At 37.8% G+C, this 14,777-nt stretch overlaps 1 protein-coding gene across 9 annotated transcripts in view; it reads right to left on the bottom strand.

Annotated features, from left to right (window-relative positions):
- The window catches only part of LOC125763002 (rho GTPase-activating protein conundrum), a 33,449-nt gene extending 18,891 nt beyond the window's left edge, over nt 1–14,558 (bottom strand). Inside the window, exons 1-3 of one of the 9 annotated variants that reach the window (XM_049425683.1) lie at nt 14,295–14,558; nt 12,788–13,153; nt 876–967 (exon numbers count right to left, since the gene is read on the bottom strand). The gene's annotated coding sequence lies outside the window, so the exon portion shown is untranslated. Of the gene's footprint in view, nt 1–875; nt 968–12,787; nt 13,154–14,183 lie in introns of all 9 variants that reach the window. The other 8 variants (XM_049425679.1, XM_049425684.1, XM_049425682.1 and 5 more) reach the window with 8 other exon arrangements.
- Between the last annotated feature and the right edge of the window lie 219 nt (nt 14,559–14,777).

The following is a 14,777-nucleotide window of genomic DNA, read 5'->3' as shown; positions in this document are numbered from 1 at the left end:
ATCACCGGGCCGCCTCACATAACTGAATGTTGTTCCCGTAAGATTTTCGATGGAATTGCGAGTATTTGATGAATGAAAGTAACCCATATTAAAACATCTGTGCTGCAGCGCAACCTGCTGGCCAGGTTCATCGACCACCGTATCTATAGATCTCATGCGAGCATGCGAGAAGTGACTCAAATCAAATGGGTTCCTTCCTATTCGAATGCTGTCCTCGTGCCTTATTCAGCGACCTATCTCATTCTCTTCGCCTTCCGGACCATATGGAACCATCGACCGATCATACTGTTCGATCGATTTCTATTGGCCCGAGAAAAATGAAACGCTACTTTCAGAGCGACCTTGTACGGACAAAAATGGCACGCGTTTACATGTGTACGCAGCGTCGAATGCAGTGTCATTATCGATTTTCCTACTCTGTTTTCACCTAGTTTGACGTTTATGCTCGGTATACCTGATTCCAATTCCGGCTCGGTTGCATTGTAAGACGATCGATGGATGGCGTGGCCCCGATCAATCACTTTCAAATCGATCCCCCTAAGTGTACATATGTGTTAGCGAACGTGTGAAGTGAATGTTCGACTGTGTTGTTTCTGCATGATGCATAAGGGTTGTGTTTTGTTTCTGTACGATCCCAAAGGAAGAATCGCTTACTGAGTATTGGATCGACCGATTCATATCTTCAAGATAATGTAATGTAAAGAGAATCATAATTTATGGAATATTTACAGAGCCATTTATACAAAGGACCGAATCACATTTTGATTCTTAATTATTTTCAAAATAACGCAACAAAAATACATTGTTTTGTGTGGTAAAATAAATTAATCTGCAGTGATGTATCATTATCCATTTAAATGATTGAAATTACTTACTGTTTTAAAAGTATCCGGCTAGGTGGTAATAAATCTAGTAAGCTAGAAATGGCCGACATGACCTTAAGGTCTTTAAGCCAAGAAGAAGAGAGCTGAAGAAGAAAGATAATGATGGTACATTAGTTTTACTGTTTTAGATATAAGCAAAACTATGCTCCTCAATATACCACATAATCCATTTCTTCGTAAACTTTCTTTCCTTCTAAACTGATATCTTCAACTCCGTTCCAGTTTATCGACACGAAGCTACAAGCAATCGTCACATTGTAGTGTAGCGCCTAGCACGACGTTTCCTTTAATATGTATTTTCTGTACGGTTTCCAGCGGTACACAGCGTAGTTGCACGCGATTGATTCACGCCATGCCCTAACCATGAGGGTGAGACATGCAATTTCCAAGAAATTCGTAGAAATCTCCTTCTCTCGTTGTTGACAGTAACATAATGCAGTTACGGTTATAGTACGGTCGTTCAAATTTCATTCATAAAACCCTGTACCAAGTGTGTGTATGTGTATCCGAAGGGCACGCAGAGAAACTGTGTCTGTCTGCAGCTGGGTCATCATCCCGGTACCGGTTTACGAGATGCTTTGAAGGATAGAAACCACGCACAGTGCCCTTCCGAACCGGCTTGAACTAGCAAGCGAAATTTACTAGGGTGCTACGGAGCTTCGGTAGCCAGTCTTGGCACCCAAGCACACATGAATGGAATGCATTGACTGATCTAACGCGCGTCAACGTTTTAATGACGCCTTCGTTCAAGTTTGGAGAGAAATAAAAAATAATACTTAAAGGAAGAAAATTGTTGTATGTCTCCTGACCATATTGAAAAATGCTTCATGACGGACACACGACCATCTGAAAACACCCACACAACTCTCCTTTAACTTTAAACATTTGAAATGAGGCAAATGGTTCAAGCAAAAGCTCATCGAGGGTTAGTGTGACAATGGTACAATGGCGTGCGTACAAATTTAAAACTTATAAAAAAACGTATTCAAACTTAAAACTTATAAAAAAACGTATTCAAACTTAAAACATATTCAAACTTATAATTTTATAGTTAATCACCTATTTTAATAATTGGTTGCCATCTATATAAATTTTGCAAAAACAAGTATGAAATCTTGATAAACCATTTGAAGACCCACGTCATTGACATAGATCACCGAACGTTTGACTGCCAATATAACTTTCATAGGAGAAATTAATTTCCGTAAGATCAGATTTCGGTAAGATTAATTCCGTAAGAGATTCAGCACTGACTTAAAACTATACTTTGGCAATTTCATATCTACTTTCATTCCATCTGGAGCATTCGATTTAGAATTCAGAAATTGATAAGCATTTCAGTCTTGTTTATTTTTCGGGATCTTTACATTACAAAAATAAACTCGTTTCTTGTGCCCAAGTTCCATGTGCTATAGTTTTCAGACGGACCTATTAGGCCGCATGTTTCGAATCATTTGCTTAGCAAATGAAAGCAGGTAGCCTGGCGCTTGAGAAATATTGCAATTGTTCGTTGTCACTGAAGCATTGATTGAATTCTCAATACGGCCGGCGTTAAAATTTCGGCTTCGAAATAAAATCACCGAAGAAAACTATTCAGAACTATCCTATTGAGCAGAACTAGTTCCACGATTTCACAGCGTCAAGTTGATGTTTACCCTAAGATAAAACAATAAGACTGGTCTACGAATCTGGTAGCGGAAGTGTGATGCGGTCCCTATACATCTGACAAACAAGTATTGTAGGACCTTTACCAGACGTAACGGTGATCACGTTGCATACTTCAGCCCACGGGTTGCGCTTTTCTGGATCTAGCAACAGTGCAATACAGTTACAGAAGAACTTACATATACTTCTCAAGCAGTGAAACAATAGCCCGCCATTCTTCTTAACGTTATCGAAACTTTATTGGTCAATCATCTACTTAAATATTCGGCTGGAGCTGCGCGATACAGTCAACTCATAAGATAAAGGAGACGTCATACTTTATCATTCAGTAAAGACAAACGAATCGAACTTGTGAAACAGATTAATGGTTGCGGTTTATGATGGACACAATTGCGATGAATGGAAAATCCTCACGGCAGCCATACAGGGTTTTTCTATTCAGTTTAGACTAGCCGCACACTTTTTCCTGCTCTGCGCTTTTGATTTTTGACGCGGGTAGACAGAAAAACATGCTGCTTGCTAAAAATCAAGTGCGCCGAGTAGGAAAAAGTGTGCGGCTAGTCTAAACTGAATAGAAAAACCCTGTAATATATCAGTTGTCCGTGACACATGAGTGTCTTATGCACGACATGTGATGACGCAAAAGAAGCTGTAGATAAATTTCCGAGCTGCAGATAAATTGTTCAATCGCGTTAATATTCCACTAGTACCGGTTTTTATCGAATCTGTGAACAAAACCATTCCTGATTATTTTCTTTAAACATTCTCGATCATTTGGTTTACCTATACCTTCACTTGTGGATTCTTAAGTCTGAATTCACTGTAGGTGTTTTAGTTCTGAACGGACTTCCAACAACCCTCATAGGTGCTCACAGACACACTCTCACAGATGAAACAAAAACCCGAAAGAAATCACAAGCACAAACGAGTTTGACCAGTGTTGTGCTATCACGAGCGACTTAATCGAGCGTCAGGTTTGCTTGACAGTCTAGGGCAGTGGATATATACTGCGACAGGAGGAAGGAATGTGGGAACTTGACTAAAATACGCCTGTGCATTTATATACCGCACACTGCTCCACCTTCCCTTTCCGCCAACACCAATCAAGGCGTCTTAAACAACATCGGTGTCTTCTACACGTGTCTTCTACGCCATATTATGCACCAAACAGAACAACGCGCATGCATATGTTTATAATGTCTGTACGCTTTGCACAACAACTACAAACACCTGCTTCACGCACTTTAAAACTGGCCTCGAACTCGATCGTATCAACCCAACCCTAGGCACTCTTTGAATCGAATATGCCCTCGGGGATTAAACTAAGCGGATGCTAATTATCTCTTTCTTACCTTTACGCCTCAACCATTGGCAGAATAGTAGGACAATCCCTACCAAAGAATTACATATATTGCTTTGGTGACTTTGTTGAAGATCTCGTCTGACACCTTCCCGCTGGAGGACGTAAAACTGCAGTGTAACAACGTATGTAGTGGCATCCGTTGTTTTTGTTTTCTGTGGTAGAAAACAAATGACAATCCAAATGCAATTCTGTTTTGCTACTGGCAACACGTTCGATTGAACCAATCAATTATTGGACAAACATGCGGTGGACGAATGGAAAAGACCTATAATTTTGTTTATATATGTGAAGTAATATTGTATTATCTGCACATTGTAAAACTTTTTGGCTCGTCGTTCTTTATTTTAAGGTATTTCATATGAAAAAATATAAAATCTATTGTATTTAATGCTTCACATTTAATAAACACAATGAAAGACAATTATTCTTCTCAAACAAATCAAAGAGAATGTAGAACGCTAAAAGAGATGCTATACCATATTTGGTCAAATAAAAATATCAACCACAAATACATCATTCAATGCAAATAGAGGGTTTCCTACTTTGAGCTCTAGTTCAAACATCTTTGGGTCTTTGTTCGCAGATTCAGACAGTATTTTTCGTCGATATCGGAACACAATCGTAGATCCAATTTATGGCTCAGGGAATAACAGCCGATTCCACGATTTAATTGACAGATACGAGAGCAAATCGTACAATTAACAAAGTATGGCAGAAACTCTTACGTAGCTCAATCGAGCACTATAGTTCATGCGACATGGGTTTACTCTAAACTTCTAAGTAGGTGTTCAACCTGACAATATAAGCTGACAAAAATGCGCAACTGGAAAGGTGTAGGATGAACAAGAAAGGCAGAAACAGCAATGACGACAAAGACGTCATGGTAGTCGTCTTCAGATTGGAATGTGTCACATTTACATACCGGTTTTCTGGGGAATCGATCGTCTTAAACAAGACAGAAAGAGAACCCACCTTTGAATAGGATCGACGGTCATTCGAAACGGATCACGATGCCGATCACCATCGTCTTGGGCCTCAGCGTGAGGTGAATCTCATTAATTTCTTCAACACTACCACTACAGGCTACATGTGTCAGTGGGGCCTTCAAATTCCCTACAGTCTACTGGTTGGTTGAAGACATCGTACAAAATTTACAACATGTAAGCGTAAAACTCCATTTTTAGAGGCCGTGTATAAAATCAATAGTGTACTTATTCTTTTAAGCATAAAAGCAACAGTCATTGGTGGTGGTAGTTTACTTTTCATGTACCATCCTAACCAGCACCGTCAGTCACGAGCAGTCTTTGGTCGATTCTATCAGCAACACTGAAAATACAATGCATAAAACGGATTAGCAAAACAAAACACGTACTAACATGTGTGATAGTTGTCCACCATTCTTTTATTGTAACTATTCCTAACAAACTTCGTGGCAACATAGGCGACAGTAGAAATCAAACCACTTCTAAAACCATATAAGCGAGTAAGAATCCATCAATCTTATCTGTACGTTTATCTTCATAAGGTTTACCTTAATCATAATAATATCTATAACGGCAAAGATATGCAGATTAGAGTGGTATTATTTTACTCTGTGATTTTTTATGTCTGAAACTAGACGAGCACCTATGGAAATCATCGCTTTTATTTCAAAGCACTTAATAGCCCGGCACATTTTGCATAAAAAATGCGATATCTTATAATATCTTTAACTAAAGAACCAAAAGGTTTACATTTACATTTGGGGCGGCGGTGGAGAAAGTAATGGCGCCGGTCTCTACACGACAGGATCTTGGATCAAATCCCATACATACGCAGGACTTACTATACTGCTACGGGTAAATACAATCAAGGAAAGCCAGTTATGCAGGCTCAAGACCTCTCGAGGTTGTAGTGCTACATAAAAAAATCAAGCTGAAATTCGGCAATACACACTCTACTGTGTACATTCCACATCTATCTAGCGTGTCTAAAAGGGAACCTCATCGATTCGGCGCAATTTTGAAACTCGTTTTACATAAGAAATCAACAAGATCCATCTGAAGGAAGTTGAAATGATGAACGCTTCAATATTTCAAATAGATAGCTTTTGATTTCAACTTCCAACAATAATAAGACCTTGAAATGAGATAGAACAGAACCAGATGCCGTGTAAGAGCTTCGAGGGTTTATGAAGGAAGATCGAGAATGCCATAGAGCGTCAAAGTCAAATGAATGTAACGCGATTATGGTGAAGCTTTCCTGAGCCCTCGGACTTCCTGATTACAGGCGAGGGGGAATTCGATACGGTACTCAATCGACGTTTAAAATTATGATGTTAGGAAATAACAGTCACACTAATAACTGCCTTTCAAACAAACCTTAATCGACAATTATTACTTCACAGTAGCTAAGTTGAAATTTTGCAGGCTATTTCAATAAAGTAGGTATAATACGGAACTGGTGTTCTTCGTTTTACGTATTAGGGTATGCTTGCCATTTCCAGCACTTGTTTTCATCATATATTACCGGATAGTCATTCCTTGGAACGAGATTTTGCTACCATTCCTATCGTGCGATAGATCGGCGTCGTTCTTTCACTAAACCTCCCGGCAAAATACGATAAAATTTATTTGATTAATAATTATAATCTCTAAATACAGATCATTTTATAAGCGACTTTTGTTCTTTTTATTCCAACACCTATAACTATGCGCAAGAGTCTAAACCGCTAAAATAAATTTCAGATTAACCTGTTTGATTTCACTTTCACTCCACAACTTTCCTCTTACTAATCAGCAAGATCCATAATCGATGGGAAGAGGATCTGTAAAAGGAAAACAAAAAGCCCCACACCAAACCATGGCCCACTTATATCCACTAATTGCAGTAGATGAAAGCTCAAGAAAATTCAGTAAACATAAAAAAATCAAGGTTGGCAAGTCACCGACGTACGTCTGCTGGCAATCAAATGATCAAACGTGAAAGAAGGCCGAATTCATTATCACAAAACAGATTAACTGTACAGTTTGGACAGCCGATTTTCACAGAGTTTTTCCATCTGCCCTACTCATCAGTGGATAAGGATCGGATTGTACATCAGAAAAGTTCACTGCTCACACCCGGAACGAATCATTGCGCTGGTGTCCACGACATTTGGACCGTGACAAAAATACATGCATTATCTATCTTCACTCACAACGTACATATAAGAGAAATGATTCTTCTTCTTCTTTGGCTCCTTTTACTGGATGGAAATGGATATTCAAGTAATATCATACTTTGGCGAAAAAGGTCAATTTCCGAATCAGCTGGTTTAAATTATGAGCAACCATCGAGGAGAAATCATCAAGATCAAGTCCAGCTAAAAACCAAGTTGCTGGTTACTGCGATTATCATAACATTGAATAATTCATCAACCCACGATTGCCGAAGAGTTAAGGATGCTTCTGGTAACATAAGTGGAAGTTACCGCACACGGCGCCAGGTTCGCTGGCTGGCAAGGGTGCACAGGTCAAGTCTATTCAATTTCGCTTTTCTTGTTGGACAAAGTTTTCCACCTTTTCTATGTTGTTTTAGGCTCGGCACATGTATTCATTAAAAATTCATTTGCGCTCGACGGAAACGCTTCATTCAAGCAGCACCAGTCGTGATTTAGTTGACTAATACGTTTACTTCCCGCGGTGTGTTGTGAACCAAACTTCAATTTCATCGCCACCGAGGCGGACACCCTTGGCACAAAAGCGAGAAAACTCGAACAACGGTGAACGAACGGAAAAGTGCTTTTCCGACCGGTTGGCAATGTCATATTTTATTTTTATTTGCTGTTGCTTGAATTTGTTTTAATACCAACATCATTTCAAATTCACTTTCGCATCGAGCTTTATAATATGGCTTTAGCGTGATTTCAGTTAACTGTACGGTTGCAATTACACAAAATAGTTAAGAAAACTATGTTTTTAACCGATATTTGTCAACGACGTTTGGTTGAAAAAAAGAGCATTAAATATTCAAAACACACCACTGAAATATAGCGGCTCAAATGTAGATTATAAGTGAAAATGTGTGTACTTAATGTATATAATAGAAATTATAACAAAATAGTAAATAATAAATAACAATTATCAATAGAAACTATCAACGCCAACGCAGTAAAGTATTAAAACAGAAAATGTTATGCTAATTAAATAATATTGGCTACGGAACACATATCTACCTACTTAACATACAAAAAAAAATTTTAAATTTCAAAACGAAATAAATAATATCAATTCGTCTGTTTCAATGTGTTTGTTAATGAACCATAAACAGCAAACCTTAACATTGGATTCGGTTACATACGATCTCTAGTAACATAAAAGACCAAATTTTCCTTAGCGTAAACATGCACCATTTATGGTATCAAATGTTAAATGTTGCGTTTCGCTAAGCATACAAAAAACGCAAACAAAAGAGTTGCGAAAACACACATCCAGTATATGCTCGCACGTGACTCGGGGCCCATTAGTTTGCGGTTCGATTTTTCGGCCAAGAGCTTTCCAAACTTTCACGCTACACCGCCCGCAAGCACGCGCACGAGTATCACTATATTAAAACTTCCTACCCATCCATTGCATCTGAAACAAACGAAAAATAAAACAAAATACGAGCATCATTTGTATTCAGCTACACTTTCTCCTTCACACCCGCCGTACGCGAATGACTACCATCCCGGTGGACCAGGATATGCTCGAAATAGTTTTACGGGCTGACCGCGTTTGGATCGACCTCATCAAGAGATGAACAAATTTATTTTCTGCAATGTAAAAAATCTAAATATCGAATAACCGATTAATGCATCAAGTAAACTATTGAGCAAATCCTAACTACTGAAGGAATCACGGAAAGTCAGTAAAAATGTACTATACTTTAAAAAAAAAGTTTGTACACCATATTTTACAATTCAATCAATCAAATGTGATCATGAAAAACTGAAGAAAAATAATCAATAATACAACACAGCAACATTTAAACTGTCATCTTAAAAAAAATACATCACATACCTCATTCAAATCGAATTAATGCCTAAGTAATACTGCGGCATCTTAATAAGCGAGTAGAAAAATAATTAAAATAATATTTATTCATTTATTTGCACTGCCTTGAAAAAATACACTTTTAAAGTCTCTTAAGAGGTTATAAATTATTAAAGTCAATATACTAACAACACATTATTTACAGAGCGAAACGGAAATGATCAGCTTTTGCATAATCTGGAAATGCACAGGAAAGCTGATGATCTCATTTAGTAAGTATTTATTTTTTGTATTTTTGCAAAAATTTGTTCCACCAAACAGGCCACAAAGAAAGTGATTGCGTGAATGCAATAGCAGCGTGAGCATTGATTTATTTGCCACTATATCGCAGCTCATCGTAATGCACTAATTATTGTGCCTTCAGAGTTGATATCACTGTGCTGGTTTTGTGGTGTTTAATGTCAGCTCGAGATGAATTTTGTTTAGCTAGACCAAAATATTTCTGTTATTTTCCCATATCATAGACGTTGGTGAAAATCACATTTTTGTGTCATTGGATTATATATGCAATATGATCGCTTTTTAATTTGTGAATTTGAGAAATTATATAAGAAAATAAATTAAAAAAAACCTTTTTAATTATTTAAAATTATTTGTGTGTCAACTCTAACTCATCCATCCTGAAATGAACGTGTGAGCGGCAAGCTGAAGTGGGCTACAGAAAGAATGATTTGCTTTAATTTATCCTCTCACCTCAAAATACCTTCAATGTGAAACTTTTACACTATCGATGCTTTGCCGTAATTGCTTAATCAAAAGATTCATTTATATTCATATAAAGATTCATATAAAGGACAAACGAGTCCTTCCATAAGGTGGATCTCCCTCCAAATGGTCAACAGAATGGATCAGTAATGAATGGTGTTGTGCTTATTGAATCTTTTGAAAAAAGTCATTCATATGAATCTTCAGTGAAGCGTCATTCAAATCATGAGCTGGCTCCCAAAATGTTTGTAAATTGCCATAAATTGAAATGAAGCCTTAAAGATTAATGAATCTTTTATTATTTATTTATTATTATTGGAAAGTGGACTTATTACAAAAGTACTCACTCGGGACAGGGACGGACCACCGTATCCCGATCACCCTATCCCGAATAGGGTATAAATAAACTGTTAGGATTTATAATTCAATGTGGTTTCATGAATATTCACAACAAAGATTCAGAATCATTTATTCAGTTCAAAGACTCATTCAGATTCTTGAATATCATGATCATGACAACATGATTTTGACATCTATCCCTTGAGGACAATACCGCCGATAAGTCGATAAGTAACTTAAAAGCGTGTAGAATGGAAGCATTCCATTCCGTTTTCGTAACGCCCTACAATCATAGCAATGTCTTAAGAAATATTTCTCTGCTCTGATCGAATGATTGAAAAGCATACAATATACTATATGTAAATATCTATACATTTTCATAAAGGCGAGAAAAATCTATTTTAAAACTACAACCCAACAAATCTTCACCATGTTTCGGTAGAACGTTGAACACTCAAGACATAACTACCGAAGCGAAACAGGTTATTCGACAACTGGCGTGATGATGATGAAAAAGGGAATGAGAAACCGAACAGGTTGGAGATATTTTTTACTTTCATTCCATTTAGTCAAATTAAATAATCAGTGTTTTCTGTATGTGATTTGCCCTTGCGTGCGAGAAACTTTTAAAAAACTGATGGTAGTGATGGAACAAAATAGGAATGGATATAATGCTGAAAACATATTGCCGACAGACAGAAATTCTACGTGAAATTTCGTCATAAAGCATTGCACACCATACATTCTAACTAAACATAGATGTGCTTATAATTTTAATAATACTTATAATAATGTTGATCCCATCCGAACCGTCCCCCCGTAGCAAGGACTGACAATCCGGCTACGTGGTAAAATAAGTCTAGTAAGCCAGAAATGGCCGGCGTGACCTGTAAGGTCGTTAAGCCAAGAAGAAGAAAAAGAATAATATTGAAGGAAATGACTACGAGAAATGAGATGAAATCTCTGGATTCCTAGACTGGATCTAGACTGAATAATACTTTTTGCAATTTCAAAAATGTATATCCTTTCTATGATGCAGTATTTAAAAATAAACCCTATCCGATTAAATTTTCTTTACATGCTTGCCCTGGTAATATTCTTTAATTTTTATATTATCAAAAAATATCAGACAAGCTTATATGAAAATCCACTCACACACGCCTCCGGCAATACCACTGCGTCATCATCACAATGGCATACCAAATTATGCATATATTGTCATATCAAACAACTCCTACCTAAATGGAAAGAACGAGCTTGACGATGAAATCATTGATAAAATATTTCAGCCGTTTGCGGAATGTGCCACCTGTGTCTGTTGAATGTCGGTTTGTTTGTTTTGTTTTTTTTTTACAAATATATCTCACTTGCAGCTGCCAAATCCTGCTTGGATACACGCATAATTTGGTAGAACCACTAATTATTTATTCTTCATTTATCAAACAAGTGATGTACACTGCCCGGGGAAAAATTAACAACTATTTTCAATTTATTAGGGGCGGCCCGGTGGTGTATGTGATAAACGGCGAAGGCCCACACGCCAGGACTGGGTTTCATATCCCATCCCAAACTATCCTGCTACGTGGTAAAATAAGTCTTGATACGGCTAGGCCGTTCTAACTGAGCAAAAAGAAGATTTTCAATTTATTATCCTTAGCAACGGACTTGACTCCGTCAGAATTACGCAGTTTGACATAGGCAATAATTCTATTACAATCGCCAATGTAGCAATAATCCAAAATTGATAGATGCCTTAGAAAATCCCATTCGACGCGCACTGGGCGTCTCTTCAATCGGGGTACCATGACCGGGTGCTATTGTAGGATTGATCAAGAAAAACGAATATTTTGGGAGCGCATGACATGTATTCCATTTTCTATAACCAATACGGCCAGGCCGTTCTACCTGAATAAAAAAAAAGTAACTCGTTGAATAAAATGTCTAAACAAATTTCCAAATTCCTTACCCCTCACCGCCTACGAGTAAGATCCGTTTACCGGAGTTATTAATGGATGTTTGCATTGTTTTACAAAATTGGCCGTACTCAATGGTTTTAAGTTATGAAGCCTGACAATAATTACATATTCAGCATTCAATTGTGCAATTCAAATTGTGCGGTACTTTTCTTCACTAAAAACTGAGAAGAATTACAATAAAATATTTAAAGGAACAGAAGAATAGTGTGTGGTAGCGGTGCCGGTCATACACGACAGGGCTGGATATCCAAAACCCAACCAGGCCGTGTCACCCTCTGTAGAACTTTCTATCTTGCTATGAGTAAATAAAGTCAAGGAAAGCTCAATGTGGCAGCCACAAAAGAAAAAGAAACAAAAACAACCTTTGTACAAACACAAATTACCCTTAGGGGTTGTACCCGCACTTGTCACTTATTAGGAATGCGTGTATGGTGCACATAACTCCGTACATGGAGAGTGTAAAACCTGATGAGAATACGATTAGTAGTGTTAAGATTAAATATCGATTACTCGTTTCTGTGTTTTTTATTTACTTCAGGTGCGCTTCTGTTGCTACTGAAACAATTCAGTTAAAAGGAGAAATGCAGTCAGCACGCACACGTTGTACTGAACCTAGCTGTATCTAATTTGGAATGTGTAGTCTTTATTGTGAAAATGGTCTTTTACTCTGTCTTATACTCTCAGAGTACATTTCCCCTGAAATACCCGATGGGAGAATTCCGCTAGAATTTTGAAGCCTTTTGTTATCTGATAAGAAATACGAGGAACTTAAATTAAAAAGTGTTAACACGTTAGACTTACTCTCGAAGGATAATCACCGTCTTTTGTTTGAGTATCTCTGTTTTCAGCGTTTCTTCTTCTTTTTCTTCTTCTTTTCGTTGAGTGGGACACTACCCTCTATGGGACTAAGAAGTTACCTCCTCCGCCATATTCAAGGGTACAACCACTCCTGTAGGGCTTTCGACTACTAGAGTCATATGCCTGTTTTCAGCGTTACACTCTTTACATGTACGATTGGTATGATTGTGCACGATGTATTCAATGGTAAAACACAAGCTTACGTCTGGAATCCGTAACCACGCAGCAGATGGATCTTTCCTTCATACCTTCGTAATCAGAACTTAATCGTGAACTCGTTTATATTTTAATTGTAATTGCACTTATCACCTTAATAACGGGTATGAATGTATAGTGAAAAACACAAACACAAAGAGTAACGAAATTTTTTATGCGGCTTTAAAACAAACAACCGTCCAAATCTCATCGCTTGCTGTCAAGCGGAAGTGATCATTTAAAATCTCTCTTTGGGATCTCATAATCGCAAGTCGATTCGCTTTCCATGTTGTGTTTCTCCTTATCCTATTAACCATATGCGGCATGGAACCGATGACTTGGAGATACGGTACTTCTTGGTAGCGTAGCATAAACAAAGGTCATCTATACCTTGGAAGATAGTGGCGGGTCTACTCGCCAAAGTCCAACACTACTAACGCACCGAATTTAAAACAATGCATCACGCTAGGTGAGTTCCATTGATTATATATAAATAAAGTTGAAATCTCTAACAAGGAACCAAATAACGTATATTTTTTTTTTAAATGATGCCTTATTTCTCACAAAAATGTGTCCTTTTCCACTGGAAAATGTAATTCCACCTAATTTATGAAACTGCTCACTTAACTCACAAGACGTTTCCGCTGTTTCAACACTACGACATCTACAACAACATTCCTTTGCTTGAACGAACACTTTCACCAACGAATCCAGCTACACAAATATCGCTTTCCGTTTTATTATGCTTCGTACCCACACACCTGCGATACCTCAAAGCATTTACTATATGCACTATCAATGAAACGCAATGAATTTAACAACGCACATCGTCTATGAAAAAAACTGTGCGTGGTGGTGCAGCCATTCTTTTGAATACGATTGTCACTGATCGCCATCCAGACTTGACTGTGGCTGAAGGCGAAATCACTCAGCCAACACTTCTGCTACGTAATGTTGCGAGCATCGCTCGTTTCGATTCACGCACGAACTCACGACCGACAATGTAGCGTAAGTAAACAATCGCAATCACTTTGTTTTTTAACTATTGCTCATTGTAAAACTTCGAAGATGCCGTATTTTTTCAAGTGATTGACATTTTTCTATACAACCGCTTTGATATCAGATCACGAGTACACGGACGCACCTCTATTATAAAGAGCACATGACAATCAAAATCATCCCCTAACGAATCAAAATACAACTGTGCAAACACAAGTGCATAACACGCGACGAATGCTAGCGAACAAATACATACCTTTCGCTCGGGATAGGCGTGGAGAAAACAAAAAAAAAACACAACCGTAATTATGCGCTTACGATATAACTTTCTGCCACGTTCCTATGAAAGACGCGCGCGCGGAGCAAAAATCGGAATCCGACCAGACCCGACAAACGTTCCAAACTCTTCTGAGAATCGCTTTGCTGAGCGCGAACACTTGACGCACTCCGCGAGTGATGGAAACTTTTTTGTTTGCGTTTGAATACGAGAAACAGTGGGTTGATGGAACTGGACCAATTGGACATAAATCTATTGCCGAATTTAATCGTTTGATACTATCTGCTCTGTTTAGACGACAATACGACAATACGACAACAATTCACATCAACAAACCAAGCCCTTGCAACTCAAAAATATTTTACAAATGGATAATGAATGCAATAATAAAACTAAAATTATGTTTTCGAGCAAACAAGCAACATTTTATCAAATTTAAATCCACTCCATTCTTATCAAATA

The sequence above is a fragment of the Anopheles funestus genome, chromosome 2RL (genome assembly GCF_943734845.2).
Source record: "Anopheles funestus chromosome 2RL, idAnoFuneDA-416_04, whole genome shotgun sequence".
In the NCBI taxonomy this organism is placed as follows: domain Eukaryota; kingdom Metazoa; phylum Arthropoda; class Insecta; order Diptera; family Culicidae; genus Anopheles; species Anopheles funestus.
Note: the sequence above shows the minus strand (reverse complement) of the source record. Positions and strands in the feature narration are given on the sequence as shown.